Genomic DNA, 18,408 nt, shown 5'->3' on the forward strand with positions numbered 1-18,408 from the left:
TTTTTTAAGATAAAATAGATGTTTAAAGGAAACTACCTGTTTGCACAGAATGATTTTACCTCAGAGTGACAGTATACCACCTCAATGTGTCACTCACACCGTATCAGGCCAATGTGATATGGAGTTTGTAAAATACAGCTCTCCAAAATAGCATAAATACTCAATTATTTCTATAAAATCAAATAGATGGTTAAAGGAAACTACCTGTTTGCACAGAATGATTTTACCTCAGAGTGACAGGAATCCCACCTCAAGGTGTCACTCACAACATATCAGGTCAATCTGAGATGGAGTTTGTAAATTACAGCTCTCCAAAATAACCTAAATACATGTTTATTTTTATAAGATCAAATAGATGTTAAAAGGAAACTACCTGTTTGCACAGAATGATTTTACCTCACAGTGACAGTATCCCACCTCAAGGTGTCACTCACAACATATCAGGCCAATCTGATATGGAGTTTGTAAATTACAGCTCTCCAAAACAACCTAAATACATGTTTATTTCTATAAGATCAAATAGGTGCTTATAGGAAACTACCTGTTTGCACAGAATGATTTTACCTAAGAGTGACAGTATACCACCTCAAGGTGTCACTTCACACAATATCAAGTCAATCTGATATGGAGTTTGTAAAATACAGCTCTCCAAAATATCATAAATACTTGATTGTTTCTATAAAATCAAATAGTTTTTTTAAGATCAAATAGATGTTTAAAGGAAACTACCTGTTTGCACAAAAAAAATTTCACTTCAGTGTGACAGTATACCACCTCAAGGTGTCAATCACACCATATCAGGCCAATCTGATATGAAGTTTGTAAAATATAGCTCTCCAAAATAACCTAAATACACGTTTATTTCTATAAAATCAAATAGATGTTTAAAGGAAACTACGTGTTTGCACAGAATGATTTTACCTCAGATTGACAGTATACCACCTCAAGGTGTCACTCACACCGTATCAGGCCAATCTGATACAGAGTTTGTAAAATACAGCTCTCCAAAATAAACTAAATGCATGTTTATTTCTATAAGATCACATAGGTTCTTAAAAGAAACTACCTGTTTGCACAGAATGATTTTACCTCAGAGTGACAGTATACCATCTGAGGGTGTCACATACACCGTATCAGGCCAATCTGATATGGAATTTGTAAAATATAGCTCTCCAAAATAACCTAAATACACGTTTATTTCTGTAAAATCAAATAGATGTTTAAAGGAAACTACCTGTTTGCACAGAATGTATTTACCTCAGAGTGACAGTATACCACCTCAATGTGTCACTCACACCGCATCAGGCCAATGTGATATGGAGTTTGTAAAATACAGCTCTCCAAAATAGCATAAATACTCAATTATTTCTATAAAAATCAAATAGATGGTTAAAGGAAACTACCTGTTTGCACAGAATGATTTTACCTCAGAGTGACAGTATCCCACCTCAAGGTGTCACTCACAACATATCAGGTCAATCTGATATGGAGTTTGTAAATTACAGCTCTCCAAAATAACCTAAATACATGTTTATTTTTATAAGATCAAATAGATGTTAAAAGGAAACTACCTGTTTGCACAGAATGATTTTACCTAAGAGTGACAGTATATCCACCTCAAGGTGTCACTCACACAATATCAAGTCAATCTGATATCAAGTTGGTAAAATACAGCTCTCCAAAATATCATAAATACTTGATTGTTTCTATAAAATCAAATCGTTTTTTTAAGATAAAATAGATGTTTAAAGGAAACTACCTGTTTGCACAGAATGATTTTACCTCAGAGTGACAGTATACCACCTCAATGTGTCACTCACACCGTATCAGGCCAATGTGATATGGAGTTTGTAAAATACAGCTCTCCAAAATAGCATAAATACTCAATTATTTTCTATAAAATCAAATAGATGGTTAAAGGAAACTACCTGTTTGCACAGAATGATTTTACCTCAGAGTGACAGAATCCCACCTCAAGGTGTCACTCACAACATATCAGGTCAATCTGAGATGGAGTTTGTAAATTACAGCTCTCCAAAATAACCTAAATACATGTTTATTTTTATAAGATCAAATAGATGTTAAAAGGAAACTACCTGTTTGCACAGAATGATTTTACCTCACAGTGACAGTATCCCACCTCAAGGTGTCACTCACAACATATCAGGCCAATCTGATATGGAGTTTGTAAATTACAGCTCTCCAAAAACAACCTAAATACATGTTTATTTCTATAAGATCAAATAGGTGCTTATAGGAAACTACCTGTTTGCACAGAATGATTTTACCTAAGAGTGACAGTATACCACCTCAAGGTGTCACTCACACAATATCAAGTCAATCTGATATGGAGTTTGTAAAATACAGCTCTCCAAAATATCATAAATACTTGATTGTTTCTATAAAATCAAATAGTTTTTTTTAAGATCAAATAGATGTTTAAAGGAAACTACCTGTTTGCACAAAAAAATTTCACTTCAGTGTGACAGTATACCACCTCAAGGTGTCAATCACACCATATCAGGCCAATCTGATATGGAGTTTGTAAAATATAGCTCTCCAAAATAACCTAAATACACGTTTATTTCTATAAAATCAAATAGATGTTTAAAGGAAACTACGTGTTTGCACAGAATGATTTTACCTCAGATTGACAGTATACCACCTCAAGGTGTCACTCACACCGTATCAGGCCAATCTGATACAGAGTTTGTAAAATACAGCTCTCCAAAATAAACTAAATGCATGTTTATTTCTATAAGATCACATAGGTTCTTAAAAGAAACTACCTGTTTGCACAGAATGATTTTACCTCAGAGTGACAGTATACCATCTGAGGGTGTCACATACACCGTATCAGGCCAATCTGATATGGAATTTGTAAAATATAGCTCTCCAAAATAACCTAAATACACGTTTATTTCTGTAAAATCAAATAGATGTTTAAAGGAAACTACCTGTTTGCACAGAATGATTTTACCTCAGAGTGACAGTATACCACCTCAATGTGTCACTCACACCGCATCAGGCCAATGTGATATGGAGTTTGTAAAATACAGCTCTCCAAAATAGCATAAATACTCAATTATTTCTATAAAAATCAAATAGATGGTTAAAGGAAACTACCTGTTTGCACAGAATGATTTTACCTCAGAGTGACAGTATCCCACCTCAAGGTGTCACTCACAACATATCAGGTCAATCTGATATGGAGTTTGTAAATTACAGCTCTCCAAAATAACCTAAATACATGTTTATTTTTATAAGATCAAATAGATGTTAAAAGGAAACTACCTGTTTGCACAGAATGATTTTACCTAAGAGTGACAGTATACCACCTCAAGGTGTCACTCACACAATATCAAGTCAATCTGATATCAAGTTGGTAAAATACAGCTCTCCAAAATATCATAAATACTTGATTGTTTCTATAAAATCAAATCGTTTTTTTTTAAGATAAAATAGATGTTTAAAGGAAACTACCTGTTTGCACAGAATGATTTTACCTCAGAGTGACAGTATACCACCTCAATGTGTCACTCACACCGTATCAGGCCAATGTGATATGGAGTTTGTAAAATACAGCTCTCTAAAATAGCATAAATACTCAATTATTTCTATAAAATCAAATAGATGTTTAAAGGAAACTACGTGTTTGCACAGAATGATTTTACCTCAGAGTGACAGTATCCCACCTCAAGGTGTCACTCACAAGATATCAGGTCAATCTGATATGGAGTTTGTAAATTACAGCTCTCCAAAATAACCTACATACATGTTTATTTTTATAAGATCAAATAGATGTTAAAAGGAAACTACCTGTTTGCACAGAATGATTTTACCTAAGAGTGACAGTATACCACCTCAAGGTGTCACTCACACAATATCAAGTCAATCTGATATCAAGTTGGTAAAATACAGCTCTCCAAAATATCATAAATACTTGATTGTTTCTATAAAATCAAATCGTTTTTTTTAAGATAAAATAGATGTTTAAAGGAAACTACCTGTTTGCACAGAATGATTTTACCTCACAGTGACAGTATCCCACCTCAAGGTGTCACTCACAACATATCAGGCCAATCTGATATGGAGTTTGTAAATTACAGCTCTCCAAAATAACCTAAATACACGTTTATTTCTGTAAAATCAAATAGATGTTTAAAGGAAACTACCTGTTTGCACAGAATGATTTTACCTCAGAGTGACAGTATACCACCTCAATGTGTCACTCACACCGTATCAGGCCAATGTGATATGGAGTTTGTAAAATACAGCTCTCCAAAATAGCATAAATACTCAATTATTTCTATAAAATCAAATAGATGGTTAAAGGAAACTACCTGTTTGCACAAAATAATTTCACTTCAGAGTGACAGGATATCATCTGAAGGTGTCACTCACACAAAATCAGGCCAATCTGATATGGAGTTTGTAAAATACAGCTCTCCAAAATTACCTAAATACATGTTTATTTCTATAAGATCAAATAGATTTTTAAAGGAAACTACCTGTTTGCACAGAATAATTTCACCTCAGATTGACAGTATACTACCTCAAGGTGTCACTCACACAATATAAAGTCAATCTGATACAGAGTTTGTAAAATAAAATGTGTATTTAAATTCTTTTGAAGAGCTGTATTTGACAAATTCCATATCAGATTGTCCTGATATGTTGTGAGTGATATCCTGAGATGGGATACTGTCCATATGAAGTTACATTATTCTATGCAAACAGGTAGTTTCCCTTAAGCATCTATTTGATCTTATAGAAACAATCAAGTATTTATGATATTTTGGAGAGCTGTATTTTACAAACTCCATATCAGATTGGCCTGATATGGTTTGAGTGACACATTGAGGTGGTATACTGTCAATCTGAGGTGAAATTATTCTGTGCAAACAGGTAGTTTCCTTTAAACATGTATTTGATCTTATAAAATAACATGTAATTAGGTTATTTTGGAGAGCTGTATTTTACAAACTCTATATCAGATTGGCCTGATATGGTGTGAGTGACACCCTGAGATGGTATACTGTCACTCTGAGGTAAAATCATTCTGTGCAAACAGGTAGTTTCCTTTAATCACCTATTTGATCTTATAGAAACAATCAAGTATTTATGATATTTTACAGAGCTGTATTTTACAAACTCCATATCAGATTGGCCTGATATGGTTTGAGTGACACATTGAGGTGGTATACTGTCAATCTGAGGTGAAATTATTCTGTGCAAACAGGTAGTTTCCTTTAAACATGTATTTGATCTTATAAAATAACATGTAATTAGGTTATTTTGGAGAGCTGTATTTTACAAACTCTATATCAGATTGGCCTGATACGGTGTGAGTGACACCCTGAGATGGTATACTGTCACTCTGAGTAAAATCCTTCTGTGAAAACAGGTAGTTTCCTTTAAGCACCTATTTGATCTTATAGAAACAATCAAGAATTTATGATATTTTGGAGGGCTGTATTTTACAAACTCCATATCAGATTGACTTGATATTGTGTGAGTGATACATTGAGGTGGTATATTGTCACTTTGAGGTAAAATCATTCTCTGCAAACAGGTAGTTTCCTTTAAACATCTATTTGATTTTATAGAAATAATTGAGTATTCATGCTATTTTGGAGAGCTGTATTTTACAAACTCCATATCATATTGACTTGATATTGTGTGAGTGACACCTTGAGGTGGTACATTATCAATCTGAGGTGAAATTATTCTGTGCAAACAGGTAGTTTCCTTTAAACATCTATTTGATTTTATAGAAATAAACGTGTATTTAGGTTATTTTGGAGAGCTATATTTTACAAACTCCTTATCAGATTGGCCTGATATGATGTAAGTGACACCCTCAGATGGTATACTGTCACTCTGAAGTGAAATTACTTTGTGCAAACAGGCAGTTTCCTTTAAACATGTATTTGATCTTATAGAAATAACATGTATTTAGGTTATTTTGGAGAGCTGTATTTTACAAACTCCATATCAGATTGGCCTGATACGGTGTGAGTGACACCCTGAGATGGTATACTGTCACTCTGAGGTAAAATCATTCTGTGCAAACAGGTAGTTTCCTTTGAGCACCTATTTGATCTTATAGAAACAATCAAGTATTTATGATATTTTGGAGAGCTGTATTTTACAAACTCCATATCAGATTGGCCTGATGTGATTTGAGTGACACATTGAGGTGGTATACTGTCAATCTGAGGTGAAATTATTCTGTGCAAACAGGTAGTTTCCTTTAAACATGTATTTGATCTTATAGAAATAACATGTATTAAGGTTATTTTGGAGAGCTGTATTTTACAAACTCCATATCAGATTGGCCTGATACGTTGTGAGTGACACCCTGAGATGGTATACTGTCACTCTGAGGTGAAATTATTCTGTGCAAACAGGTAGTTTCCTTTAAACATCTATTTGATTTTATAGAAATAATTGAGTATTCATGCTATTTTGGAGAGCTGTATTTTACAAACTCCATATCATATTGACTTGATATTGTGTGAGTGATACATTGAGGTGGTATATTGTCACTTTGAGGTAAAATCATTCTCTGCAAACAGGTAGTTTCCTTTAAACATCTATTTGATTTTATAGAAATAAACGTGTATTTAGGTTATTTTGGAGAGCTATATTTTACAAACTCCATATCAGATTGGCCTGCTATGATGTAAGTGACACCCTCAGATGGTATACTGTCACTCTGAAGTGAAATTACTTTGTGCAAACAGGCAGTTTCCTTTAAACATGTATTTGATCTTATAGAAATAACATGTATTTAGGTTATTTTGGCGAGCTGTATTTTACAAACGCTATATCAGATTGGCCTGATATGGTGTGAGTGACACCCTGAGATGGTATACTGTCACTCTGAGGTAAAATCATTCTGTGCAAACAGGTAGTTTCCTTTAAGCACCTATTTGATCTTATAGAAACAATCAAGTATTTATGATATTTTGGAGAGCTGTATTTTACAAACTCCATATCAGATTGGCCTGATGTGATTTGAGTGACACATTGAGGTGGTATACTGTCAATCTGAGGTGAAATTATTCTGTGCAAACAGGTAGTTTCCTTTAAACATGTATTTGATCTTATAGAAAAAACATGTATTTAGGTTATTTTGGCGAGCTGTATTTTACAAACGCTATATCAGATTGGCCTGATATGTTGTGAGTGACACCTTGAGGTGGGATACTGTCACTCTGAGGTAAAATCATTCTGTGCAAACAGGTAGTTAACTTTAAGCACCTATTTGATCTTATAGAAACAATCAAATATTTATGATATTTTGGAGAGCTGTATTTTACAAACTCCATATCAGATTGGCCTGATATGGTTTGAGTGACACCTTGAGGTGGTATACTGTCACTCTGAGGTAAAATCATTCTGTGCAAACAGGTAGTTTTCTTTAAACATCTATTTGATCTTAAAAAAACTATTTTATCTTATAGAAACAATCAAGTATTTATGATATTTTGGAGAGCTGTATTTTCCAATCTCCATATCAGATTGACTTGATATTGTGTGAGTGACACCTTGAGGTGGTATACTGTCATTCTGAGGTAAAATCATTCTGTGCAAACAGGTAGTTTCCTTTAAGCACCTATTTGATCTCATAGAAATAAACATGTATTTAGGTTATTTTGGAGAGCTGCATTTTACAAACTCCATATCAGATTGGGCTGATACGTTGTGAGTGACACCCTGAGATGGTATACTGTCACTCTGAGGTAAAATCATTCTGTGCAAATAGGTAGTTTCCTTTAAACATCTATTTGATTTTATAGAAATAATTGAGTATTCATGCTATTCTGGAGAGCTGTATTTTACAAACTCCATATCATATTGACTTGATATTGTGTGAGTGACACCTTGAGGTGGTACATTGTCAATCTGAGGTGAAATTATTCTCTGCAAACAGGTAGTTTCCTTTAAACATCTATTTGATTTTATAGAAATAAACGTGTATTTAGGTTATTTTGGAGAGCTATATTTTACAAACTCCATATCAGATTGGCCTGATATGATGTAAGTGACACCCTCAGATGGTATACTGTCACTCTGAAGTGAAATTACTTTGTGCAAACAGGCAGTTTCCTTTAAACATGTATTTGATCTTATAGAAATAACATGTATTTAGGTTATTTTGGCGAGCTGTATTTTACAAACGCCATATCAGATTGGCCTGATACGGTGTGAGTGACACCCTGAGATGGTATACTGTCACTCTGAGGTAAAATCATTCTGTGCAAACAGGTAGTTTCCTTTAAGTACCTATTTGATCTTATAGAAACAATCAAGTATTTATGATATTTTGGAGAGCTGTATTTTACAAACTCCATATCAGATTGGCCTGATGTGATTTGAGTGACACATTGAGGTGGTATACTGTCAATCTGAGGTGAAATTATTCTGTGCAAACAGGTAGTTTCCTTTAACCCTCTGGGGTCCGACCATTTTGGGACACTGTCAGAGGTTCTGACATGCTCTTACATTTGGTCTTTTTTCAGTTGCTTTAAAACATAATAATGGCAAGTGTCTCATACCACTGTGTTCAGCACAAACTGGGCTAAAATATTATATGAGCTACATGTATGTACATGTTTGTATTTTTGAGAGAAAAAGGTTTATGCGTGTTTTTTTAAAAAGCTAAAATTTTAAGTCACTGATATAAGTCCACAAAACTCATACTAAACATGTTTTAACAAGACTTTCCTAAACAGAATCTAGTAGTCTAGAGTTTTTTCTTTAAAATGATGTGAAAATCATCCTGCCTACTCATTCACATAAACAAGTATATTGATTTAGAAATTGTAAGACACTTTTTGTTTAGAGGGGCCGTATGCGAGAAGGATTGATTGACAGCTAGCAAACAAAGGCTCGCATAATGAGCTGCATAATGAGCTGCATAATGAGGGAGGAGGGAACTACAGTAAAGAATGTGAGGACAAATGAACATGTTTGTTTGAGGTTTATTAAGAAGTTAACAATATAATCAAAATAGAAATGAAGGTCAGTAGGACCCTATTCAAAAACTTAACTTGTATAAGAAACTGATAAACAACAGAGCTGTAAACTTCATGTGGCTCATGTTACCATACAACTTTATGTCCAAAGAGTGTGAATATGTTTTTCCACTTCATAGTTTACTGATGAGAGGGATGCAGACCTGTAAGAGAGTTATGAACAGCTGTTAGCATAAATTGTCCACAGAAATACCCTTACATACATAACTGATGGGTAAATGATAGCACTTGTAACGGTGGTCGCCTAAACTCAATATACTGTATAAAAAAAACTTGGCCTAGGCGGGTTTCGAACCCGGGTCTACCACATGGCGGCCTAACGCACTACCGCTGCGCCACCATTTGGTCACGTGATTTGTGTCTTTCACACACCTAGGTAGACTGGCCAAGGTAAATTTATAATTTAAAAAAAAAGGCGAGTCTCCGTGTAAACAACGCGGAGCTCATAATAAAACGGTGTCCCGTGTAAAACGCAATGTATGGAATGCGTTGCATGTAAACAATATCATATTACAGCAGACCCCCCCCAGTGCAGCATTACTCAAAGTTGCCATGAAGGATACGAAAGTGTCTACTGTACAGCATGTAACAATGAAATCCGCCATTACGTGATCACGCGTACTCGTTTGTAAATAAGCATGTAAACATGGAATCTTACAGCACACACTTAAAAGACACAGCAGTGCAGCATTACACAAAGTTGCCATGAAGGATACGAAAGTGAATAACTGTGTCTAACACTGTACAGCAAACAATGAAATCCGCCATTAACGTTACGTGATCACGCGTAAGTTACTCGTTTGTAAACAATGCGAACGTTTTTCAATCCGAGGCGTGCAGTCTGTTGAGGTTGCTTATGTAGGCTGAACTGCACAAGCCATAACATATTACATGATAGCAAATATAAATGAAGACAAATGACTTACAGTTTCTTCAGGAATATATCCGCCTCCATTGCGTCTTCCATTGTTCTTCTTCTTAGGTAACGTTAAAGATAAACGCTTCTCTTCCTCAATGTCCAGACATAAATGAAGATATTCCTCACGTGTGTGTATAAAGTTTATAATCCAAACATGCGCTAAAGTCTTTAAATCTTATCAAACATTACGCTTTGCTCTGCTGGTTTGAACAGCTCGTCTCTTCATTACCATGTCAACAGCGTGTGGGCGTGACCGCATTAGAGATAATGAGCTCAGCTAGGAAAAACGGTACTCTCTTTACTTCAATGCAGATTATATAAACAGGAAATATTTGTTTTTGATAATAATTAGCTTGTTTGAAAGTAGACATTTCAGGCTTTCTTTGGATATGTGTATTATGTTTGTGTGACGAGTATTCGCGGAGTTTCAACTAATTTTTGTAACGTGATTTGAGAGACAGCTGGCGGAGACAGAAATGTCTGAATGAGCACCCTGTTTATTTTCTTTATTTGACAAAAACACAAAGATCTGTTGTTATTGTGAATGTACACTAATTTAAGAGGACCCTTCAGAGTTTCAAATGATGTCAAACACGTAAGTGTTTGATTATTAATGATGGAGTATTTTAAGTTGATTCTGCTATGATAAGGAGAAAACACGTCAAAACGCGTCCCCGCGTTTTTGGACCCCTGGGGGTTAAACATGTATTTGATCTTATAGAAATAACATGTATTTAGGTTATTTTGGAGAGCTGTATTTTACAAACTCCATATCAGATTGGCCTGATACGTTGTGAGTGACACCCTGAGATGGTATACTGTCACTCTGAGGTAAAATCATTCTGTGCAAACAGGTAGTTAACTTTAAGCACCTATTTGATTTTATAGAAACAATCAAATATTTATGATATTTTGGAGAGCTGTATTTTACAAACTCCATATCAGATTGGCCTGATATGGTTTGAGTGACACATTGAAGTGGTATACTGTCACTCTGAGGTAAAATCATTCTGTGCAAACAGGTAGTTTTCTTTAAACATCTATTTGATCTTAAAAAAAACTATTTTATCTTATAGAAACAATCAAGTATTTATGATATTTTGGAGAGCTGTATTTTCCAATCTCCATATCAGATTGACTTGATATTGTGTGAGTGACACCTTGAGGTGGTATACTGTCATTCTGAGGTAAAATCATTCTGTGCAAACAGGTAGTTTCCTTTAAGCACCTATTTGATCTCATAGAAATAAACATGTATTTAGGTTATTTTGGAGAGCTGCATTTTACAAACTCCATATCAGATTGGGCTGATATAGTGTGAGTGACACATTGAAGTGGTATACTGTCATTCTGAGGTGAAATTATTCTGCGCAAACAGGTAGTTTCCTTTGCACATGTATTTGATCTTATAGAAATAAACATGTATTTGATCTTATAAATATGTATTTAGGTTATTTTGGAAAGCTGTATTTTACAACAGCCTAACAACCACCTTAATATGCTAGCAACTTCATAGTAATCCACCATAATATCTCAACAACAGCCTAGCAATAACCAATAAAACCCCATCAACAGTCTAGCAATCACCCAGAAAACAAGAGCAATAGCATAGCAACCAACCAGAATTCCACAACAACAACCTAGCAACCACACAGAACCTCAGAGCAACAGCCTAGCAACCGCCATACTTCCCTAGCAACCACAAAGAACGCCAGAACAACAGCCTAGCAACCACCCATATAGCCTAGCAACAGTCTAGCAATCACAGAGAAAACCAAAGCTATAACCTAGCTACCATTTAAAAAAAACTTAGTAACAGCCTAGCAACCACACAATGCAATAGAAATAGCCTAGCAAACAACGACAATACCTTAGCAATGATTTAAAACAGACACAGAATGCAATAGAAACAGCCTAGCAACCACCCATAATACCCTAGTAACCACCCATAATACCTTAGCAATGACTTTAAACTGACACAGAATGTAATAGAAACAGCCTAGCAAGCACCCACAATACCCTAGCCACGACTTAAACAGACACAGAATGCAATAGAAACAGCCTAGCAACCACACAGAATGCTACAGGAACAGCCTAGCAACCACCCATAATACCCTAGCAATGACTTTAAACAGACACAGAATGCAATAGAAACAGCCTAGCAACCACTCACAATACCCTAGCAACGACTTAAAATGCAATAGAAATAGCCTATCAACCACCCACAATACCCTAGCAATGATTTAAAACAGACACAGAATGCAACAGAAACATCACAGCAACCACCCATAATACCCTAGCAACGACTTAAACAGACACATAATGCAACAGAAGTAGCCTAGCAACCACCCATAATACCCTAGCAATGATTTTTAACAGACATAGAATGCAAAAGAAACAGCCTAGCAGCCACCAATAATACCCTAGCAACGACTTAAACAGACACAGAATGCAACAGAAACAGACTAGCAACCACCCATATACCCTAGCAACAGTCTAGCAATTACATAGAAAACCAAATCTATACCCTAGCAACCACTTAAAAAGCCCTAGCAATAGCCTAGGAAGCAACCAGAATGCAACAAAAACAACATAGCAACCACGCATAAAACCCTAGTAACAGCCTAGCAACCACACAGAATGCAAATGAAACAACCTAGCAACCACCCATAATACCCTAGCAACGACTTAAAACACACACAGGAAGCAAAGAAAACAGCCTAGAAACCACCCATAATACCCTTGCAACGACTTGCAGTGTGCAACAGAAACAGCCTAGCAACAGTATGCAAAAGAAACAGCCTAGCAACCACACAGAATGCATCATAAACCGCCTAGCAACCACCCATAATACCTTAGCAATGACTTAAAGAACCCTAGCAACAGCCTAGCAACCACACAGAATGCAAGAGAAACCGCCTAGCAACCACCCACAATACCCTAGCAACAACTTAAAGAACCCTAGCAACAGCCTAGCAACCACACAGAATGTCCACTCGGGGTCTCAAAATCCTCTTGCAACACGAATGTAAATTCCTACAAATAAATGCAGTATCATCTACAGGATCCTCTATAAAAGCACTTAAAATTTTAGTCACTTAGACGTCTCTGTACCTAAGTATATCAAATTGGCTTTACTAGTCATTTCAATATACTGTTTTTTTTAAGTGTAATTTATAAAATATATTAAGCACTAAGGTAAAATAATTTGCACTGGCATTTTGATTATAACTTAAAGACAGCTAAAAACATATTTTACAGTGTACATAATAAAAATGTGCGTAATGAATGAATGTACTAAAGCAACAAACAAGACTAAACACTGCTACTCCTTTAAAAATGGGGAGGAGACCACAAGAAACTCAGAGTTTACAGGATAAAACCTGTTCCCGACCAGGTTAGGTTCAGAGAGTAAATAAGTTACCTCTCCTTCTGAAACAGTCTTGACTTACCCCGCTGTCTCAGGTTCAACTTACCTCTCTTTTTGAAACGGAAAACTCAGAGTTTCCCTTATTTCAGGGTTAACATTCTCAGAGTTTTCACTTAACCACCTTTCTAAAACGGGCCCCAGGTGAGAATAAATGCCTTGTGTGTGTTGTCTATAGATGCACCAGTTTTGTAACTTAAGGCTGGGTACACACCAAAAGATAATCTGGCTTATTTTTGGCCGATTTCCCCCCTTCCGACAATCCTAGCTATGTCCCGAGTATTGCGATGGTTCTACAGATTATTTTATCAGATTGTCCCTTCATGTGAGGTGTGTTAAGAGTGTCCGAACCTGCTCGGAAGAACGTCGGAGCCGCGCGGATCGCAAATCGTAAATATTCAACATGTTGAATATTTACGATCAGTGTGTGGGGAATCCAGAGGACAAACGCGAGCACGCTATTGAGATTATCATGTGAAACGAAACCATATCCAATGGTTCCAAGGGAAGACGGAAGCAGTCATGGCGCAGCACAAAGGCCGCTTCTCAATCCGTAGGTCAGAGTCCTGCAACGGGTCGGGTACCCGCACACTGTAAAAAAAATGTTCCTCCCTAACTCAAAATTTTCTAGTGACTGGTAACATTGAAATTTTTAACTTGGGCCAATAGATTTTCTGTGAATGGAATTTTATCAATTTTGGCAACGATCTTTAAACATTAGCTCAATGGAAAATAACAGGTTGAGCCAATTGAAAATAAGAAACCATGTTTTTTGCCCAATTAACTTTTTAAAATTGTGGTAGCATTCTTTTTTTAATTTATCAAATCTGAAAATGTATTTTGGTAAAATTATATTGGTAAGGAACCATGCTGAATTGTTTATTTCCCGTTGTCCTAATAGAAAAAGAAACACACAAACTATTTTGTAACATTTTATTCATTTTTTATTTATTTGTAATACCTTAAAATTGTAAACATACAGAAATGGTCCGCATACAATTGCACAGTAGACATTAGAAAATAATTATTTTTAATAAAAAGTTTAGAAAATATATTTTACAAATATGTCCAAAAACACCAATATAAAAGTGGGGAGGGTTCCTCACCCAATGTTAATCACAATTTCACTTGAATTTAACATTCTCACACGAAGTCAGAGGTTATAGGGTGACCACCTGCCCGCGTAGCACATGCAACGTTTGAAGCCCAATTCATGCGTCCCGCAAATTGAGACCGTGTCACGCATAATCAACGCGTGCTCAAAGAAAAGTTGGTCGCTCTATATCCTCGAGCCCCAGCCAAACGGACATTACTAGACAGTTCAGGCTCACTTGCTACTTGCACGCTGTAGCCCCTCAGCTGAACTGCTGACTATAGTTGTTGTCAACTTTTCGTTGTTGTCATGACACAGTCCCGGCGCCATGGGCGGGCTTTAGGGGGCCGGGCCCGCCCTGTGAGTCACTAGTGCCCGCCCTGGACGAGCCTGCGGTCTCCCTTCACCTGTTCACCAGCTCCATGTTTTTATCAATAGGCCACTGTGATTAATTAAAAGTTATTGTTTTGTACATATATAACTCATGAATAAAAATAAAAATGTGTTTGGTCTGATTTAAAAAAATATATATTTTAAACGAATTTGATTGGTTTGTCAGTAGTGAGCGCGGAAATGTTTGGTTGTTTGCTAAGCGCGCCACCGCTTAATGTTAAGACACGATTGAGTGCTGCTTGCAGTGAGACTGACACGTTATGGTTCTGCTGTTATCTTTCACTATTTTCGCTGCTGAAACAACAAAAACAGTCAACATTGCGTCTAAAATGTAAGTGGCTTAATATTAATTTACTTGTAGTGAACTGTCATTAAATCTGTCACATTTTTAACCGTGATGTGATGCTGCTTAACTGTATCATGTTATTAAAAACTCCACATTTTTACCGCAGTATGTTTAACCCACTTTGTTAACACACTTTGTGTTTGCTGTGCTTATTTGTTTAACTTTGCGTTTTTACATTATGCACTTTCGGTCGCCATTGATAAAGGATGCAGAATTATTATCCTGTTTTGGTGATTGTTATTGGCGTTTTTAATCAGACTTGGCTACTTGTTCGGTCGAGCAAGTAAAATTCTCTTTCACTTGGCCTTTTAAAAAATCCACTTGTCTCTGATATTAACCGGACAAGCGTTGATGTCGAGCCCTGCGACGTGTTTTATTTGCGTTTAGATTGCTTCAGTAAGCTAGGTCCAATCTTTACGACTTCTCCGTTGTATTGCGTTAATGGAGAGGTATGTTAGTTCTTCCTCGCTTTTTTGTCCACTTAATGCATAATTAATGATATTATGCATTGCAGTGACGTTGCTCTCATTTGTGCCCCCCCTGAAAAATGAAATGCCCGTCCGTGAATTTGTGTATGGCGCCGGGTCTGTCATGACAGCACAGTCCGCACGCAGCCACGCACGTGCATATTAGATGTGCGCTTTCCAATTCCAAAAATGAAGAAAGAGACTGACACTGACTCTGACTCTGCACCACCATCATCAATTAAAAAGAGAAGGTGTGGATTCAGGAAAGACTGGGAAAATAAATATTTGTGGCTGAAAGTCCTAAAGATGTCTCCAGAACACTGAACAGTTTTTTCCTGCGCCTGCCTTTACTAACATGCAAGTTCGCCATCCTTCCTTCCCCTTCTCGTTCCGTGAACCCCTGGAGTTGTGAGTTAAGACTTTTTTTAACTGTTTCTGTGTTATTGAGCAACCTCAATTCCTGTTAATTCTATAATTTTATATTATAATTTATTTAAAGTGAACAAATTGTAATGAAAAATAAATTAAATAGCTAAAGTAAATCGTAAATGGAAGTGCATCTGTCAATTCATTGAATGTTCAAAATATTATGAATCTTTATTTTTAAAAAAAAATACACATTGGTTGGCCTATTCATGAGCATACATCAGCAATTACACATGTTTAGGGGAATAGGGCATTATTAATATGCCATGTACACTGCAAAAAATGATTTTCAAGAAAAATATCTTAGATTTTTGTCTTGTTTTCAGTAAAAATATCTAAAAATTCTTAAATTAAGATGCTTCTTCTTAAGAAGCAAACTACCCAAGAAAATAAGTCTAGTTTTTAGACCAAAAATATCAAATTTAAGTGATTTTGTGCATAAAACAAGGAAAATATCTGCCAATGGGGTAGGCAAATTTTTCTTGAATTTAGTGTTTAAGAAAAATGTTCAAGATTTTTTTGCTTACCCCATTGGCAGTTTTTTGTTGCTTGTTTTAAGCATAATATCACTTAAATTTTATATTTTTTTGTCTACAAACTAGAATTATTTTCTTAGGTCGTTTTGCTCATCAAGAAAAAGCATCTTAATTTAAGAATTTTTTGATATTTTAACTGAAAACAAGACAAAAATACTAAGAATTTTTTTCTAGAAAATCATTTTTGTGCAGCGTAAGTTGTTATATGCTAAAAATGGCTAAACCACTATTAATAAGTCGGCCCGTGGGTTGGGTGCACCGCTGGGCCAGGGAGTGTCCCACATTGTCCCTCAGAAACACACCCCTTGTCCCCCCTTGGGCTTATTAGCAGGTGGTCACCCTAAAGCCTTGTTTATGGTCGCCGCGTCCGCAAGAGCGCGTTGGTGCGTGTGGCAAAAATGACGTCAACGCGGAGTGAGCGAGACCCCATTTCGCGTGGCGCTGTGCACGGGATTTTTTGTAACTTTCCGCGCGGCTCCGCATCTGAAAATGACCGAACTCGAGGCGATTGTGTCCGAGCAGGCAAGCCTGTGATGTATCTCTTTGATCAATCCAAGCAAAACAATGTATATATTTATCTGACACTCTGGAAGTAAAGTATGGAAACTATGCAGTTTAAAACACGAATTCTTTTACATGATTCAAAATGTTTGGCTTATATTTGTATTAGGGCTGCACATTTTCAAGTTTTTCATTAACCGTTAACCGACACCCTTAGCGGTTAATACTCGGTTAACCATATTATGCGAGCCGCAACCCAGAGATACAGACACATGAGAAAGGGGTAGTTAATTTTTAACACCTTTAATAACTGGTTTGACCACATTTAAAACGAAATTAATTTATAGAAATAAAACGCAGTGATAAGGAAAGAGCAGTTTAAGTATGTCACTGACTTTTGCGTTCACGGGGATGGTAGGCTGGACGAAGGTACTCGCAGGCTCCGCGGCTGCCTCTCTATGATGCCCGGGTGTTGGCTGGGTTTGTCGCGATAGTCGGTGAAACGGTGATTACCGGTGCTTCAGCCTCTCACCGGTTAGATCACTTGCCCACCCCGACACCGTCTTTCACCGTCGTTTTGATATTTTCTTGTAATTAAATCATCTAGTTTCGTTAGAGAGAGCAAACACTTACAACTGAAGGTGTCTGATGCCTGAAGCGGAGCTGAACGCGCGTCACGTCACAGAGCAGCCGCAGTTGTCAGATTTCATTTATTTCTGTCAAAGTTTGCGAGGCGAGCTGAATGACCAGACGATAGAAGAAGCCGTGTGCTTACTCGTTTTTGTTATAATGTACATATATGATGTTTAATATAAGCGAGATCGTTTTGTTGTAATTTTTATCAAGAAAAATAATAAACCCATCATTTAAGCAGCGCTTTATGGAGGAGTAGCCGGTTGCACTGCTTGGAACTCGCGAGTTCTGCGAGAATTACCTGCCCACATTGACTTAAGCACTTAATTAAACCAGCTGTTGCACTCGCATTGCACGCAAATTCATACATTATTTAACGCAGCTTACGCAAGCGCTGCATTTAAACAGTTGGGTAATTCAAAAGTGAAAGTAAAATGCGCACATCTGCATGCATTAACAGGTGGGAAAATTCTGTCACCTGATGCCACTTAACAGAGCAAAATGTTTCACTCGGTTAAACAATTTTTAACGGTTAATCGGTTAACCATGGACACCCCTAATTTGTATTGAATGAACCACTAGACGAGGAATAAAATACAAAAACCTAAAGATGTCTGTAC

The 18,408-nt window shown here is 36.4% G+C and overlaps 1 protein-coding gene and 1 long non-coding RNA gene across 2 annotated transcripts in view; one reads left to right on the forward strand and one right to left on the reverse strand.

Moving 5' to 3' along the window:
* LOC141363269 (uncharacterized) overlaps positions 1 to 18,408 on the forward strand; it is a 180,756-nt gene that overhangs the window by 52,263 nt on the left and 110,085 nt on the right. The gene's annotated exons all lie outside the window — the stretch shown is intronic.
* LOC129426178 (uncharacterized) lies at positions 8,978 to 10,667 on the reverse strand. Its single transcript, XR_008638335.2, has 2 exons — positions 9,974 to 10,667; positions 8,978 to 9,190 (listed from the first exon to the last, which is right to left on the reverse strand). It is a non-coding gene; the product is annotated as an uncharacterized lncRNA (long non-coding RNA).

The sequence above is a fragment of the Misgurnus anguillicaudatus genome, unplaced genomic scaffold, assembly GCF_027580225.2.
Source record: "Misgurnus anguillicaudatus unplaced genomic scaffold, ASM2758022v2 HiC_scaffold_33, whole genome shotgun sequence".
NCBI classification, from domain to species: domain Eukaryota; kingdom Metazoa; phylum Chordata; class Actinopteri; order Cypriniformes; family Cobitidae; genus Misgurnus; species Misgurnus anguillicaudatus.